Source organism: Adiantum capillus-veneris, chromosome 29 (assembly GCF_014529385.1).
Source record: "Adiantum capillus-veneris isolate H3 chromosome 29, ASM1452938v2, whole genome shotgun sequence".
Lineage (NCBI taxonomy): Eukaryota > Viridiplantae > Streptophyta > Polypodiopsida > Polypodiales > Pteridaceae > Adiantum > Adiantum capillus-veneris.
In genome coordinates, this window is record NC_140959.1 from 72,794,200 (window position 1) to 72,811,849 (window position 17,650).

Below are 17,650 nucleotides of genomic sequence, written 5' to 3' on the forward strand. Positions count from 1 at the left end.
CCTAAATTCATCACTCGTTGCACCTGAAGGAGTACGAGCAGAAGTGCGATGCGAGAGAGAGTGCGAGAAGAAGAGCACGACGATATGGTGAACTCGCTCTACTGTAATGTGTAGAGCATAGTGAGTTCTTATTAGGTTTTTACAAAAGAATATGTGTACATACCTGGCGGCCCGCCCACTTACCTAAGCTACCACATTGGGCTTTATTCCCCAACAACCTCCCACTTAAAGTCCAATGTGGTACTTTAAGTGTGAGAGAAGCTACTATACAAGCTAATATACAAGAGATGTAGAGAAGTGATGTACTACCCTACACCTAACTGCTTGCGAAAATGCGCAAAGCTCTTTGAGGGAAGTCCTTTTGTAAGTAGATCAGCAGGATTTTCTATGGTGTGAACTTTGACAAGCTGAAGTTGCTTATCCTCGAGCATTTCCCTGATGAAATGATACTTCACATCCACATGCTTTGTCTTTGAGTGATAAACTGGATTGCGATCCAATTGTATAGCACTTTGACTATCACAATATAACACAGGCATCTCTTCTTTGATTCCCAAATCTGTTACTAGTCGATTAAGCCAAATTGATTCTTTGCATGCCTCTGATGCTGCAACATATTCAGCCTTTGTAGTAGACTGAGTAACACAATCTTGTAATCTAGAACGCCATGATACTGCTCCACCAGCCAATATAAAGACATACCCTGACGTAGAACTTCGGTTGTCTAAGTCACCTGCATAATTTGAGTCTGTAAAACACTTTACACTTAGCTCCTGACTCCCATAGCATATATGCATACTCTTTGTAGCTTTCAGGTATCTCAATATTCCTTTCATTGCCTCCCAATGTTTCTTGCCTGGGTTTGACATGTATCGACTTACTACTCCCACTGTAAATGCAATGTCTAGGCGAGTAGCAATCATTGCATACATCAAACTACCCAATGCAGACGCATATGGAATCTTATCCATTTCAGCCTGTTCTTCCTCAGACACAGGACAATCTTGTTTGCTAAGTTTCACATACGGTTGCAATGGAACACTCAATGCCTTTCCCTTCTCCATATTGAAACGTTGCAAAACCTTGTCAATATACTCTGTTTGAGATAACCAAATCAACTTCTTTGATCTGTCTCTCTCAATGCGCATACCAAGTATATGACTTGCCTCACCCATGTCTTTCATGTCAAACTATTTTGCCATCTTAGACTTCAAAGCTGAAATTTCTTCCAAGTGCTTGCCAGCAATCAACATGTCATCCACATACAAAATAAGGATCGGCCAACTGCCATCCTTAGCCTTCTTTGTATATAGACAATGATCAAACTCACTACGTTTGTAGCCTTGAGAAAGCATAAACTTGTGGAACTTATGGTACCATGCCCTCAGTGATCGTTTTAAGCCATAAAGACTCTTTAACAACTGGCATACCCAATCTTCCTTGCCTTTCTCAACAAACCCTTCTCGCTGCTGCATGTAAATTTCCACATCTAAATCACCATGCAAGAACGCTGTCTTGACATCCATTTGGTGCAACACCAAATCTAATATGGCAACCAATGCAAGAAAGCATCTCAATGTAGTCATCTTGACCACCGGGTAGAAGCCTTCATCAAATTCAATGCCTTGTTCTTGCTTAAAGCTCTTGGCAACAAGCCTTGCTTTGTACTTTGGTTGACTATCATGAGCGGTGATCTTATACCTGTAAACCCATTTACCAGGTAGAGCCTTTTTGCCCTGTGGTAATTTAACTAGCTTCCATGTCTGGTTTTTATGCAGAGCTGTCATCTCTGACTGCATGGCCAATTGCCAATTCCCGGAGTCCTTCATTTTCACTGCTTCCTTGTAACATGAAGGCTCATTGCAATCAGTCAACATGACATAGTTCATAGATGGAACAAACCTATGAGGAGGTCGCGTGACACGTCCATATCTACGCACAATAGGTGGCTCAGGCTCAGCCACAACCTGTGGTTCCACTTTATCCTGTCCTTGCACCTCTTGAGCCCTGACATTTTGTCTTGCACGTGCAGGTCCATCTTCTTGGAAGACAACTCTTCTAATCTCCTCAACCCTCTCTGGTTTAGAATGATATTTGGCTTCATTAAAGTGAACATCATTGCTGAGGAGAACCTTTCTGGATTCGGGATCCCAAAGTCTGTACCCCATCTCACCAGAATTACCATAGCCTAGAAAGATGCACTTTCTACTCTTTGGCTCAAGTTTGTTCCTAAATTCCTTTGGAACATGAGTATATGCCTCACAGCCAAAGACTCTGAGATGCTTGTATGAGGGAAGTTTTCTTGACCATACCATCTCTGGCACTAAATCCTTCTGCAAAACCTTACTAGGAGATCTATTTACAAGATGAACAGCTGTTGATACAGCTTCAGCCCAAAACCCATTTGGTAGCTGTGCATTAGACAACATACTTCTGACATTCTCTTGTATGGTCCTATTCATCCTCTCAGCAACACCATTTTGAGGAGGATTGTAAGGAGAAGTAAGTTCACGTTTTATACGTTTTGACTCACAAAAGTCCTGAAAGGCCATTGAAACATACTCTCCACCATTGTCAGTGCGTAAACATTTAAGCTTCTTGCCACTCTGATTCTCCACAAGTGTCACAAAGGTTTTGAAAACACTAAACGCTTCATCCTTGTGCTTGAGAAAGTAAACCCATACTTTCCTCGAGTAATCATCTATAAATGTCATAAAGTAAGAAGCTCCCCCTAGAGATAGGTTAGGCATAGGTCCACACAAATCACTATGAACAAGTGCCAACTGTGTATCTCTTCTACTGCTTCTATGCTTATGTGGCTGCTATGTTTGTTTACCATACAGACAATGTTCACAAAATTCAAAATCATTAAATGACAAGCCAGGAAAATAACCAAAACGAGACAAGATTTCCATTCTCTTCTTGGACATATGTCCTAACCGGTGATAGCCGTTTTTCAACTCTCTGTGATTGCCATAGTGAGTTATCCCCCCCCTATCAAATCACTCAAACACTGTGGTTACCCTCACCCTTTCACTGTATATAGGTGCGTGTGAGTTAGGGGACTTTTCCCATATCTCCTTACTGAAATAAAAAACCCTCAATTAGCTAGGCATTGGGCTAGTTGAGCCAAAAAAATAATAAAAATAAAAAATATAAGTATATTATGGCCCATGCGTATGTAAATATTTCTTTGTATATAGGGCCTAAATAAAAGATTTTTTCATAATTATTTTGGTATTTATTTAAATATTTTTACCTAGGTGTGTGTTATTTATGCTCTGTACATTGCCTCACCATTACCACAATTTTTCTTACCATTTTTCATACTCTTTATTCCATATAGAAATATTTTCATGTAAGCTTCTCTTATATTTGGTGTAACTCCACCCCAAAAAAAAAAAAAAAAAACTAGTTTTATTTATGTGTATATTTTTTCACTATTGTGATTTTTCCCTTCCTACATCTATTTTGTTTTTTTTTCTAAAAAATTAGAACACCAAAAATATTTATATTTTTATGGTAGCCTCATAATGAGAGAGATTTCTTTTGACCCCTTTATATTTTTTCCACTTATATTATTTATATTTGACATGTACATATTTTTTAGACCCCTCAGTATTTGATTTTCTTAGTTGTACTATTCACTTATATCATGATCTCAACAATATCTTCAAATATAGACCTACCAAATAAGGTCAAGGGTAGGTGGCATGCATACATGCACTATGGAGGGCTCACTCTTGGAGGTATTCAAAAGAATCATCCAAAGAAGGACTCCACAAGGACCTTGTGCAGTGGAAAAAAACGGTCAGTTTGGCTGAATTTTTAAAATTCACTTGCTCTCCGAATTTGAAAAGGTGATACAAACAAAAGATGTAGCTCGTGGGCTGAACTTTTGCCTCAAATTGTTTCATATTTTTTTGAGCTACGAGCTGTGAGCTATGATTTTATTAGTGGACCCCAGTTTTCCCATGCTATGCTGCCACACTCTCTCTTCCACTTTATCATTTTCCTCTTTCACACACACTTCTCCACTCATCATCCCCACCTCTCTCACCACTCCTCTCTACACCCTACTCACCTTCTCCTCAACCTTGAAGAATAAGAGAAACCATGGTGAACCTATACCTCCCACACACAATTCCATTCCAAAATTGACCACCTAGTCTCATTTTTCCTCCTCCAAATTACCCATATCTATCAAAAAAACCACAAAATTCAGCCTCTTCTCTTAAAAGACAGCATCATGGTGGTTGATTACTCAGCTTCAATTACCTTGTCTCTCAAGGAAGGTCAAGAGTGGAGAAAAAATGTACCGTCAAAGCTAGTGGACCGTCAACAAGCGTCAAAATTGGCCCTACTCAAGACACTTGGAGCATCAACCTTGTAAGAAATCCACCTTTTCTTACCTCTTAAGAGTTTTTCTTCCTTATTTGTATCCTACATGGATACTCCCATTGTAAATATCCAATTCCATTTGTAAATTAATACTAACTCTACTAACATTAACCCACTATGAAAAGTCCTATCACCTCCATTTCTCTCCTCTCTCTTTCCCCACCAACTTCTTGATAATTCCAAGCAAAAGAAATTAGATAAATTGTTGAAAATCTAACCCAACCATGGTTAGAGGAGTAACCCTAGCCTTCAAAATTGCTATAAAAGGAGGGTGTAGCTAGCACAAAAAGGGGGGAGAAGAAAGAGCACTATGCTATAGCTTGAGAAGCCAAGCTCAACCTCTTGAGAAGGAGCTCTTGAGTGGAATCTCATTGGCATTAGGCATATGTATGTATTGTATTAGGGGTGATTAGCAAGGGAACTCTATGCCATTGTAAGAGAGAGTGATCATTAAATTGAGAGTAGGAAATCTATCATTTCTCCTACTAGTGTAAGCCCAACATTTGCTGAATCAAGGAGGGTGAATTTGGACTAAGCATGGATACCTTGTCTCCCCTCCAACGTGAAGTCATGGACAATAATGATGTGTAAGTGTCTTGGTGTTTTATTTAAGTTCTTGATAGCTTGTCTCTGGGTATTGTTATCAATTTAGCCATAAATCCCACATGCTGTAAGAGGGCGACAGGGTGGAGAGGACTCCCGTGGCCTTAAGACAGTGATTGGGGTGGCTTTTTTCTTGTGATGTGTTGTGGTGTAATTTACTCAGGCTATGTTGAACAAATACTAATCTCACTTTGATTGGTCATGACAGATTTGTAAGAAGGCATTAGTGCAACAAGCACCCCCTTCCCCCTTCTCTCTCTTTCTTACATATATATATTTATGTTTGCTTGATAATTAACGATACACTTCAAAGTAGCCCGAGCACCATCTCTCTCTCTCTCTCTCTCTCTCTCTCTCTCTCTCTGTCTCCCTCTCTCTCTCTCTCTCTCTCTCTGTCTCTCTCGTGTTTTAGTGTGTGAGAGTGTTTCATTGGTGTTAGGGTTAGTGTAAATTCCTTGCTTGTTTGTGGGTTTCTCTAATGATTCTCCTCTTTTGCGTCCTAGTTCGCTCTTAAACTAGGTGGTGCCCCTTGTGTAGTTGGGATTTGGATGTGGGTTTGTTGTTTTGGTTTGTGTTGTGTTGTGCCCCAGCCCCATTGAGCAGCACGGGAGCCTTGAAGGGTGTCTAGAGGTTGCTCTTCTTGTTGCCCGCCCCGGACCGCTTCAAATTGGTGCCCCCACTGAGGACAACAACTCGTGTATGTTTTTGTGTAGGATCAACTTTTAGCATAGTCAAGTAGTTTGCATGAATCACGAGAATTTGTATGATCCCTTCATTCCCATTGCAAGGCAAAAGGTACACATAATTGTTAGTACTAAGTTGCAATTTCAGCGAGTAATTCGTAGAATTTTAGGTCCTCTTAGGTTGGTAGAGATAAACGCATCAGTAAATCCTTTTATTTTGCCTCTCATCAGGTACGACCTTAGTTTGGACGTCTATATTTTTGTTTTGTTTTAAGAATTAGGTCATGCATAGACCATGGATAATGGCCCAGGAATACAGGTTTTTCCCTTTCATTTCACTCCACACATTAGAGTAAACATTGCAATTAGTAGAAAAATCCATTTTCAACAACGTATGGTATTCATGTTTGGTGCCCAAAGAGTAGAAGAAATTCTCGCATCACCAAACCCTGTCATTCTACCTCTTATTGATTATCATAGGTCATTTGATGTGAATATTTTTATTTTGTTGTAGAATAGATTGCAATTTAGAAAATATTATTGTGTAAATCTTTTAAAGAAAGAAAAAACAAAAACGCGTCACTTTGAAATCAATTCAATGGAGAGCCAACGCCAAATGTCTGGATATCCTCTTTTCTTTGGAGAGCCTGGAGAGGATGCAGAATTATTTCTAGCGAATTTCAAGATGTCTTGTCGTATCAAGAGGATAGTAACTGATCAAGAACGTGTAGAAATGTTTGAGGTGGTCCTTAGGAAAGATGCTGGCACTTGGTTTGACTCTTTGCTTGAGGAAGTTAAAGGGAATTACACGGAAGTTTTGAATCGTTTCAAGAAATACTTCTTTGATCCCCAAAACACTCAGAAATTATGGCAAGACATTGTTTTTCATAAGCAAAAAGACTTAGATGACTACTACTTGTACAAGCAAGAGTTTCTACGTCTTTCGGCTCTATGGATACGAAATGTTGCTAACCCTGGTGATGGTGCAGAATTTTTAAAGAAGGAGAGGTTCATAGCCGGACTCTTTCCTGACCTTAAGGTAAAAGTTGAGGCGGGTGCACCTGCTACTTTTGATGCAGCGGAAACTAGGGCTGCTGAGAAGTATAGGAAACTCAAGTGCTTAAGGGGAGAGGTTCCAATAGAAGGTCTTAGACCCAAAGGTAAGTCACAAGCATCAACATCTAGGGAGCTTCCTGAGGTAACGGCTGAAGTGATTGAGAAGTTAAATGAATCTTTAAGCAGCCTGTCAATTCACCTTGCACAAGCCGTAGGTCCAAAGGGACAAGCAAAGAAGTCTGAAGAGCGAGACCCACGACCTAGGAGAGTCTTGCAATGTTGGAATTGCGGTGAGTCTGGACATGGGATGTATAATTGTCCTTGGCCCCGTGGGGAGCCAGGGAGACCTAACTTGAATTACCCAGTGATGAATGTAGGTGAAGGAACTAGTCAGCAACCACGGCTTATACAAAGGCCAAATGGAGCAAGACCACCTCCACAAGGAGTGGAAGGAGTTCCACCTTTGCCAGACCCAAACATGCATGTGGTAGAGGTGACAAATTCAAGAGAGGTTGACATGGAAGCAAATGGAATTAAGCGTGGCCGAGGGAAAGGTAAGGAGAAAGAAGGAGTTACATCACAAAGTGACCATGGACGAGAAAAGAAGGCAAAGGAGACCAAGGAAGCTAAGAGGACTCGACGTCATATCAACCTCCAAGACTTTCCTCTTGGACATGGAATGGCTCCATACAACCTGTTGGAAGACATAAGAGGTAAGGGTCTTGATATCTCATGGCCTCAATTTCTTGCATTATGTCCACAAGTTAGGAGGGATTTAACAAGGGCAATTAGCACTAGGAGAAAGGTAAAAGAGAGTGTGCCTGTTGTAAAAATTGCACAAGATGAAATGAATGAGGACATTACACCTGTGCTAGATTGTTACATAAAAGGGAGATTGGTTAGGAAAGGTCTAGTGGATGGGGGTGCACAAATTTGCATCATGACAGAGGTACTCATGCAAAAACTAGGCATGCACATCCATGAGACACCTGAAATTAAGGTCAAGATGGCAAACAATAGCAAGGCTAGGTGCGTAGGCATTTGTAAAAATGTTTTTGTGGAGGCCTTTGGCATTAAGAAGGCAGTGGATTTCTATGTCATGTCTACCAAAGGAAATGGTTACCCATTTATCCTAGGGAGACCATGGCTAATGAAAATGCGAGCTTTGTAGGATTGGGAGAGTGGGAAATTAATTTGCAGGAATGACAATCATAAGAAGGTTGTCTTTGACATGAAGGAGCAACGCCAAAAGGAGCTCCATGAAGAATCATCTCAAAGTGAGACGGAAGAAGGTTGGACCGATAGCACTTCAGAAGAAGAAAGTAGCGGCAGCATTATTGAAGAGGAGTCTTCCATCGAAGTTATGGGGGTAAGGTTTAAGCCAAGCAACCAAGAGACCTCTTGTCAAGGCTTGGAGGAGGTAGGTTCCCAAGAGAAACAAAAAGTGGAAGATGAAAGAATGCTAGAAGGTATGCTATCTACAACACTTACAAAGGATGAAAGAGAGGAGTTCAAATGTGTGCTAAGGAAATTTCCTAGGCTTTTTGCTAAAGACTACACCGATGTGCGTGGAGTAGTTGCTGTTCAACACAAAATTGAGTTGAAGCCAGAGGCCACACCTAAGGCTCATAAGCTACGAAGGCTAGGAGTCATCAAGGAGCAGGCTTTACTCAAGGAGGTAAGAAAGCTTCTAGCAGCAGGTTCATTTATCCAGCGGAGAATTCAGAGTGGGTCTCTCCCGTTGTTGTCACTCCTAAGAAAAACGGAAAGTGGAGGGTGTGTGTGGATTACCGTCCACTCAATGGGGCAACAAAAAGAGATCACTTTCCCCTCCCATTTCAGGATGAGATACTAAATGAGGTAGCTGGTCATGAGAAGTACACTGTGTGCGATGGTTACTCAGGTTACTTTCAAATAGGGATTGCATTGGAGGATCAATTGAAAACAACCTTTATCACTCCTTGGGGTTGTTATGCTTTTAGAGTCATGCCATTTGGTCTGACAAATGCTCCTGCAACATTCCAACGTTTCATGAATATGGTGTTTCAAGCATTCTTTGGAAAGTCAATTAGGGTGTTCATTGATGATTTCTGTATTTATAGCTCAAAATCATTGCATCTACAAAGGGTAGAAGAAGGTTTAAAGAAGCTCTACGACATGGGAGGTCAACTGAACCCCGACAAGTGCCATATAGGAGAGGATGAAGTAATCTTGCTTGGTCATAAAGTTTCTTACAAAGGCATTGAAGTGGATCCTTCAAAGGCAAAGGCTCTTATTGAGCTACCATCACCCAAGAGTCTTAAGGAGGTCATCTCATTCATGCAAAAGGTGAAGTATATGGCACGCTTCATTCACTTAGCCTCGGAGTTACTTCACCCTTTGCAAAAGTTGACACAACAAGTAGAATTTGCATGGTATGATGAGCTTGAAGAGTACTTTTGTAACATTAAAGCCATTTTGTCAGAGCTACCAACACTCATGCCTCCTTGTTGGGAGTACACATTCTTTGTTATCTCTAGTGCTGGGAAAGAAACAATTGGTGCAGTTTTGCTACAACAAGATCCCTATAGTACCAGGATGCGGCCCATCTACTTTGCTAGTAGGGTCATGAATGCTTTAGAGAGAGGCTACACGGAGACAGAACTCATGATGCTTTCTCTCATGTTTGTGATAAGGAAGTTTAGATCCTACTTGCTCCCAAAACCTTTTGTAATCCTCACCGCAGAGAATTTGTTCCCTTGGGTGTCATCTCAAATGAATCTTAGTACTAGGATCTCAAAGTGGATTATGGAGTTGCAAGAGTTTCAATACTCTTTCAAGGTAGAAGATAGTGTGCGTGCACAATTGGCAGGGATTCTCACTTATAGGGTGCATGAAAAGGAGATTAAGGTTCCTGAAGTAAAGACCCTACCATTGCCACCACCAAAAAGTATTCCTAATGCTTGTACCTTGTTCTTTGATGGAGCTTTTGGACGAGCCACAGGGAAAGCAGGGGGAGGGCTAGTGTTGCTCAACCCAAGTGGAGAGGTGGTCATGAAAGAGAAGGTCAATCTACCAGGTTCAACTAGCAACAATGAAGCAGAATACGACACACTACTTCATGGTTTCAAGATGTGCATTGGCCAAGGGATAAAACGTCTCATGGTAAAAGGAGATGCACTTCTCATTGTTAAACAGATTTTAGGCATTTGGGCATGCAAGAATGAAAGCTTAAGGACAAAAGTTCATGCCATTCGTAGGATGTTTAATCAGTTTGAAGAAGTGCAACTATATCATATTCCGAGGAAACAAAATGAAGATGCCGATTTACTTGCACAACAAGCAGCTACATGTGTTGAGAGAGAAGTGCAGGTCATTATGGTGGCAACAGCTGTCAAGCAACCGAGATACCAGGGATTGCAGTCATTGGCTCCCATTATTGGCTACATTTTGGAGGGTGAGTTTCCACAAGACTTCACGAAGGCTCAGAAGAGGAGACTCATGAAGAAGGCAAGTTTCTATCTCTTCCTAGAAGGCTCCCTCTCTCAAAGAGGGAAGGATCAAGTGTGCAGAAGAGTACCAACTATCGAGGAAATTCCAGACATTCTAAAAGGTTTGCATGAAGAGGCATGTGGTGGTCATTTTTCCCAAGAATCAACTGTGAAGAAGATTTTGCTTGCGGGGTATGTTCAACATTGGTGTAAAAGCTATCACAATTGTCAGATAAATGGAAATAGAAGGTTGGTGCATGGCCAGAGGCAAATAGTTCTTGCAAATGGACCCTTTGAAAAGTGGGGCATTGATGCTATGGGTCCTCTGCCTAGGACCAAAAATGGTAAACTCTACATTCTAGTGGCTGTAGACTATATGACTAGGTGGGTGGAAGCACAAAGTGTGGCAAAGGTAAATGAGAGGACAGTGAGCAAATTCGTCTACACTCACATTTGTTGTAGATTTGGCACACCTTTGGAGATTGTTTCTGATAATGGTCCAGGGTTTAGAAAGGGATTGCTCACAGAAGTCTGTGAAGAACTTCACATTCTACATCGTCACAGTACACCCTACTATCCCCAATCAAATAGTTTGGTAGAAAAAGCTAATGGTGTCATTGCAGGCATCATTAGAAAGATGGTGAAAAACAAGACAAAGTTGTGGGATGACTTCTTGGATGGTGCCTTGTGGGCGTATCGAACCACATCTAGGGAAGCCACGGAGTTCACACCATTTCACTTGGTCTATGGTCAAGAGGCTTTACAGCCAATTGAGCTAAACATTCCAACAATGCGACTTCATGGCAAATCAGCACAAGATGATCAAGAAGCATGGATGGATCAACTTCTTACCTTAGCTGATCTTGAGTGGAAAAGAGAAGCAGCATACGAGTTCTATAAGAGGAAAGCCACACAGACAAAGGAGAAGCTTGACAAGAAACTGAAGGACAAAGGCATCAATGAAGGAGATCTTGTGCTAAGGTATGACAATCGACTCGATAATCGTTTTGATGCCAAATTTGAAACAAGATGGCAGGGGCCATACATAGTCAAGAAGGATTTCAATTCAAGTTACTATCAAGTTATGGACTTGAATGGGAAAGAGCACTCCAGGAAGGTAAATGGCTATCGCTTGAATCCTTACTTGAGTCGCCTTCTACCAAAGGATCTACCAGAGCAAAAGGCAACTATCCCATGTAAGTATTGTTCCATGAAGCATGAGTGTAACACAAACCAAAATTCCAAGGGGCCAAACAATGAAGATCTTGTCAAGGACTCTGAAGCACTCTCTTTGGAAAAGATTCTTTATGATGGTACATGAATATACCATCATCCTGGGGGAGGGCTAATGATAGCCGTTTTTCGGCTCTCTGTGATTGCCATAGTGAGTTATCCCCCCCTATCAAATCACTCAAACACTGTGGTTACCCTCACCCTTTCACTGTATATAGGTGCGTGTGAGTTAGGGGACTTTTCCCATATCTCCTTACTGAAATAAAAAACCCTCAATTAGCTAGGCATTGGGCTAGTTGAGCCAAAAAAATTAAAAAAAAAAGTATATTATGGCCCATGCGTATGTAAATATTTCTTTGTATATAGGGCCTAAATAAAAGATTTTTTCATGATTATTTTGGTATTTATTTAAATATTTTTACCTAGGTGTGTGTTATTTATGCTCTGTACATTGCCTCACCATTACCACATTTTTTCTTACCATTTTTCATACTCTTTATTCCATATAGAAATATTTCATGTAAGCTTCTCTTATATTTGGTGTAACTCCACCCCAACAAAAATCCAAAAAAAAACTAGTTTTATTTATGTGTATATGTTTTCACTATTGTGATTTTTCCCTTCCTACATCTATTTTGTTTTTTTTTCTAAAAAATTAGAACACCAAAAATATTTATCTTTTTATGGTAGCCTCATAATGAGAGAGATTTCTTTTGACCCCTTTATATTTTTTCCACTTATATTATTTATATTTGACATGTACATATTTTTTAGACCCATCAATATTTGATTTTTTTAATTGTACTATTCACTTATATCATGATCTCAACAATATCTTCAATTATAGACCTACCAAATAAGGTCAAGGGTAGGTGGCATGCATACATGCACTATGGAGGGCTCACTCTTGGAGGTATTCAAAAGAATCATCCAAAGAAGGACCCCACAAGGACCTTGTGCAGTGGAAAAAAACGGTCGGTTTTGCTGAATTTTTAAAGTTCACTTGCTCTCCGAATTTGAAAAGGTGATACAAACAAAAGTTGTAGCTCGTGGGCTGAACTTTTGCCTCCAATTGTTTCATATTTTTTTCAGCTACGAGCTGTGAGCTATGATTTTATTAGTGGACCCCAGTTTTCCCATGCTATGCAGCCACACTCTCTCTTCCACTTTATCATTTTCCTCTTTCACACACACTTCTCCACTCATCATCCCCACCTGTCTCACCACTCCTCTCTGCACCCTACTCACCTTCTCCTCAACCTTGAAGAATAAGAGAAACCATGGTGAACTCATACCTCCCACACACAATTCCATTCCAAAATTGACCACCTAGTCTCATTTTTCCTCCTCCAAATTACCCATATCTATCAAAAAAACCACAAAATTCAGCCTCTTCTCTTAAAAGACAACATCATGGTGGTTGATTACTCAGCTTCAATTACCTTGTCTCTCAAGGAAGGTCAAGAGTGGAGAAAAAATGTACCGTCAAAGCTAGTGGACCGTCAACAAGCGTCAAAATTGGCCCTACTCAAGACACTTGGAGCATCAACCTTGTAAGAAATCCACCTTTTCTTACCTCTTAAGTGTTTTTCTTCCTTATTTGTATCCTACATGGATACTCCCATTGTAAATATCCAATTCCATTTGTAAATTAATACTAACTCTACTAACATAAACCCACTATGAAAAGTCCTATCACCTCCATTTCTCTCCTCTCTCTTTCCCCACCAACTTCTTGATAATTCCAAGCAAAAGAAATTAGATAAATTGCTGAAAATCTAACCCAACCATGGTTAGAGGAGTAACCCTAGCCTTCAAAATTTCTATAAAAGGAGGGTGTAGCTAGCACAAAAAGGGGGGAGAAGAAAGAGCACTATGCTATAGCTTGAGAAGCCAAGCTCAACCTCTTGAGAAGGAGCTCTTGAGTGAAATCTCATTGGCATTAGGCATATGTATGTATTGTATTAGGGGTGATTAGCAAGGGAACTCTATGCCATTGTAAGAGAGAGTGATCATTAAATTGAGAGTAGGAAATCTATCATTTCTCCTACTAGTGTAAGCCCAACATTTGCTGAATCAAGGAGGGTGAATTTGGACTAAGCATGGATACCTTGTCTCCCTTCCAACGTGAAGTCATGGACAATAATGATGTGTAAGTGTCTTGGTGTTTTATTTAAGTTCTTGATAGCTTGTCTCCGGGTATTGTTATCAATTTAGCCATAAATCCCACATGCTGTAAGAGGGCGACAGGGTGGAGAGGACTCCCTTGGCCTTAAGACAGTGATTGGGGTGGCTTTTTTCTTGTGATGTGTTGTGGTGTAATTTACTCAGGCTATGTTGAACAAATACTAATCTCACTTTGATTGGTCATGACAGATTTGTAAGAAGGCATTAGTGCAACAAGCACCCCCTTCCCCCTTCTCTCTCTTTCTTACATATATATATTTATGTTTGCTTGATCATTAACGATACACTTCAAAGCAGCCCGAGCACCATCTCTCTCTCTCTCTCTCTCTCTCTCTCTCTCTCTCGTGTTTTAGTGTGTGAGAGTGTTTCATTGGTGTTAGGGTTAGTGTAAATTCCTTGCTTGTTTGTGGGTTGCTCTAACGATTCTCCTCTTTTGAGTCCTAGTTCGCTGTTAAACTAGGTGGTGCCTCTTGTGTAGTTGGGATTTGGCTGTGGGTTTGTTGTTTTTGTTTGTGTTGTGTTGTGCCCCAGCCCCATTGAGCAGCACGGGAGCCTTGAAGGGTGTCTAGAGGTTGCTCTTCTTGTTGCCCGCCCCAGACCGCTTCACCGGCTATGCCACAAAGAAATGTTCGGCTGCTCGGTTACATTGATTACATTTTTAGAGACATTTGATACATAAATCATGTAAAGTCCTCCAGACTTTACTCCATGTGCTACTGTCATAGAACCCTTGGATATCTTCCACATATTCTGTCCAAAAGTGGTGACGTAGCCAGCATCATCAAGTAAACCTGTGCTGATCAAGCTCTTTGTAATTTGGGGAACATGTCTCACATTCTTCAGCGTGAAAGAAGAGCCATTCAAAAACTTCAATTGAAGATCTCCAACACCTAAGATCTCACATGTCTGCCCATGGCCTAGCCGAACATGATCTTTAGTGGTTACATAAGAGGTAAACCACTCCTTATTTGGAGACACATGAAGTGATGCCCCTGAGTCTATAATCCAGTCACTCAGTGCATTTCCATCAGATGCTGTAAGAAGAGCTGAGTCCATTGTATTTTTCAAGAAGTAGATATCTCCTGACACTAGACTGTCATCCTCTGCAACAGTGTTTGTCACATTTATTTCTTGAATCTTCACTGAGGACTTGTTCTTCTCACCATGGTCTTCTGCTTTCTCTTTGCCTCTTTTTGCTTTCCATTCTCTGCAGTCTCTTTTCATGTGACCCTTCTTGCCACAATGGTAGCATTCTATGTCACTCTTGCCTTTAGCACTGCGGGACTTGCTACGCGACTGATCCCTCTTTCCACCTTTGTACTTTTCTTTGGTCCTTCCCCTGACAACTAAGGCTGTTCCTTTGCCTTTGTCCATTGTCTTTCTGTTGGTTTCTTCAGTAAGCAGACTGCCTTCTACACCTGCTATGGTCAAACCATCTGCAGGTGCAGAATTACTCAAAGCTGTGCAAAAAGTGTCCCAACTTTCCGACAATGTGATCAACAGGAACATAGCTCTAATAGGTTCATCAAACTTGACACCTTGAGCTGACAACTGACTGTAGATGGTGTTGAATTCATTCAGATGACTGGACATAGGTGTCCCTTCTTTCATCTTCAAGTCAACAAGCTTCTTCAGCCAGTATACTTGTGAAGCTGCACTCTGCTTCTCATAAAGATCACTCAGCTTTGTCCATGCTTGATAAGCCGACATCTCGTCTCCTACATTGAAGTAAACGCTTTTTGCCAAAGTCAGCATAATGGTAGAAAGTGCCAATTCATCCATTTCGCTCCATTCATCTTCGTCCATATCTTGTGGTTTTATCCCCTTGAGCTTTATAGGTTTTATTTGCTTATTTTGTACCAACACATGCCAAATCTGCTTCTTCCACAATGGGAAATTGGTTCCATCCAGCTTCTTGATATTGTAAAGAGTAGTGTCCTGTGATCTAGCCATAGCTACGCTTCACAGTAGTTTACTTTCCTGGGAAAAATTCGGCAGAGTTTCTCCTGTAAACTGACCTCTGAACCAGTATCAACCTGTCAAATGAACCAATAAAGCTTCAGATTCTACAGAAATTTCGATAGAGTCTCCTTTGTAAAATGGCTGTGGTGTACTAAAAACACACCAAAAACAGCTGAAAAACCCACTGACTCTCTAACATTGTAAGCTGTGGGTAAACCTGTCCTGCACCTGTACTGTCTCTCACTGTCCTGTCACTGTCCTATAAGCATAGACTGCAACAATGCCTCAATGGCAGTAAAGCAAAGATGCAATCCCAACTGTCTAACTCACAGTCAATACATCCTAGCTGCCTATCTAAGGGTGCTCAAGGGATCGCTCCAAGACCTGTATCACCGAAAGGATCTCAACATTCGAGAATCCCCCAGCTCAATAAAACGTCACTTGACCCTCAACAAAGGCTGCAGTAAATCTGACAGTACATAGACTTCCCACAAAGTCATACATCCACAAATTTCCCACTGTATGTTGTAACCACTGTGGCGGTTGTTTGATGCGTGACTCACAACCAGCAAACCCTCAACAGACATACATCATCTCTGACAATACATCCCATGTGGAAGTACCTGCAATGTCAGGATGAAATCTGGAATATCAAGCAGCAAATACAAGCTACTTGATGAACTAGTGGATGTCGCCTACAGTTTGTGTGTAGGTGAGCCCGTGTCGTATGTGACACGCCTCCAAGAACTGTAAGCCGTCCTTCGTTGTGTAGATAGCCACAAATTAGCACTTTGGAAGTGCAGATATCCTCATCACTTGCAGTCGTAGGCCGAAACCCCAAAATTGCAGAGTCGGATCTGCACCCGCCGAGACCACGTAGTCGAAAATGGCATGCGCAGATCTTTGTCAAAGCCGAACGGTGGCCGAGATGACCTCAGAATGAAATTATGAGTACACCAAGCCCTTCGGGCTTACCCATAGGAATTGGGGCCGTGTCTACGCTTGTCGAATCTCACTCCAATCTGAGCAGGTGACTCTGGCTACCTGCAAATGCTGCCTCGAGCCTCGATCTGAGCTCTGATACCAGTTGAAGGAGTATGAGCGAAAGTGAGACGCGAGAGAGAGTGCGAGAAGAAGAGCACGACGATATGGTGAACTTGCTCTACTGTAATGTGTAGAGCATAGTGAGTTCTTATTAGGTTTTTACAAAAGAATATATGTACATACTTGGCGGCCCGTCCACTTACCTGGGCGACCACATTGGGCTTTATACCCCAACAACACCAGCTTAAGAAACCTACATCTCCTTGGTTGCTTGGCATTGCAAGAGCTATGTGCAGAGATGAAGATGTTGGAGCACCTAGAGGTGTGGGTAGTGTGGGGATTTCCAGCGTTCAAGGCCTTTTCGGAGGGGTGATGGAGCGGGTGGAGTGCTTGCATTGTTGGATTGGTCAACCTTGCGGGGTCTACCCATAGATTTGGATGAGGCCAAGGCAAGATCCATGCACCTGCTCGCTTGCAATGTCCACCCTTCATGCCTTATAATTTAGACTCCGTAGATGATATATGGTGTGCGAAATAGCATGTTTATTCTTTACTAGATGATACCATGCCATCCCTTATATTTAAGAAATATTGGAGCAGAATTAGAAATGAAGAAAGGGAGGGAAGAACACATGAATTTTGAATATGGGCTAATTAGAAGATCCATCTTACATGGATTTGATTGCTTGCTAGTGATCTTTGTTCTTGTTGCTACACTTTTTCAGTATTAACTTTTTCCACTAGTTAAACAATCAATTATAGATTCCTCTTATTCTACTTTTTCAGTATCAATCTTTTTCCACTGGTATTCTATGGACTCACTTCACTTAATATCTTTTTGTAGAGATAACCCTTTCAATGTTTTTAAACAGCGAAGTGTTAGTACTTAGTGTTAGAAAACAATGGAATTCCTTCAGGGATTAGTTTCCAAGTCACTTGTAGAAGTAATTGCATGCTTAAGCACGTGCTAGCTAAAAAGCATAATTTTGACCTTTTAAAGGTCCTTTCACA

The 17,650-nt window shown here is 41.1% G+C and overlaps 1 pseudogene; it reads left to right on the forward strand.

Annotated features, from left to right (window-relative positions):
• Nucleotides 1-17,145, forward strand: part of LOC147419396 (uncharacterized) — a 158,404-nt pseudogene extending 141,259 nt beyond the window's left edge.
• The last annotated feature ends 505 nt before the right edge of the window (nucleotides 17,146-17,650 follow it).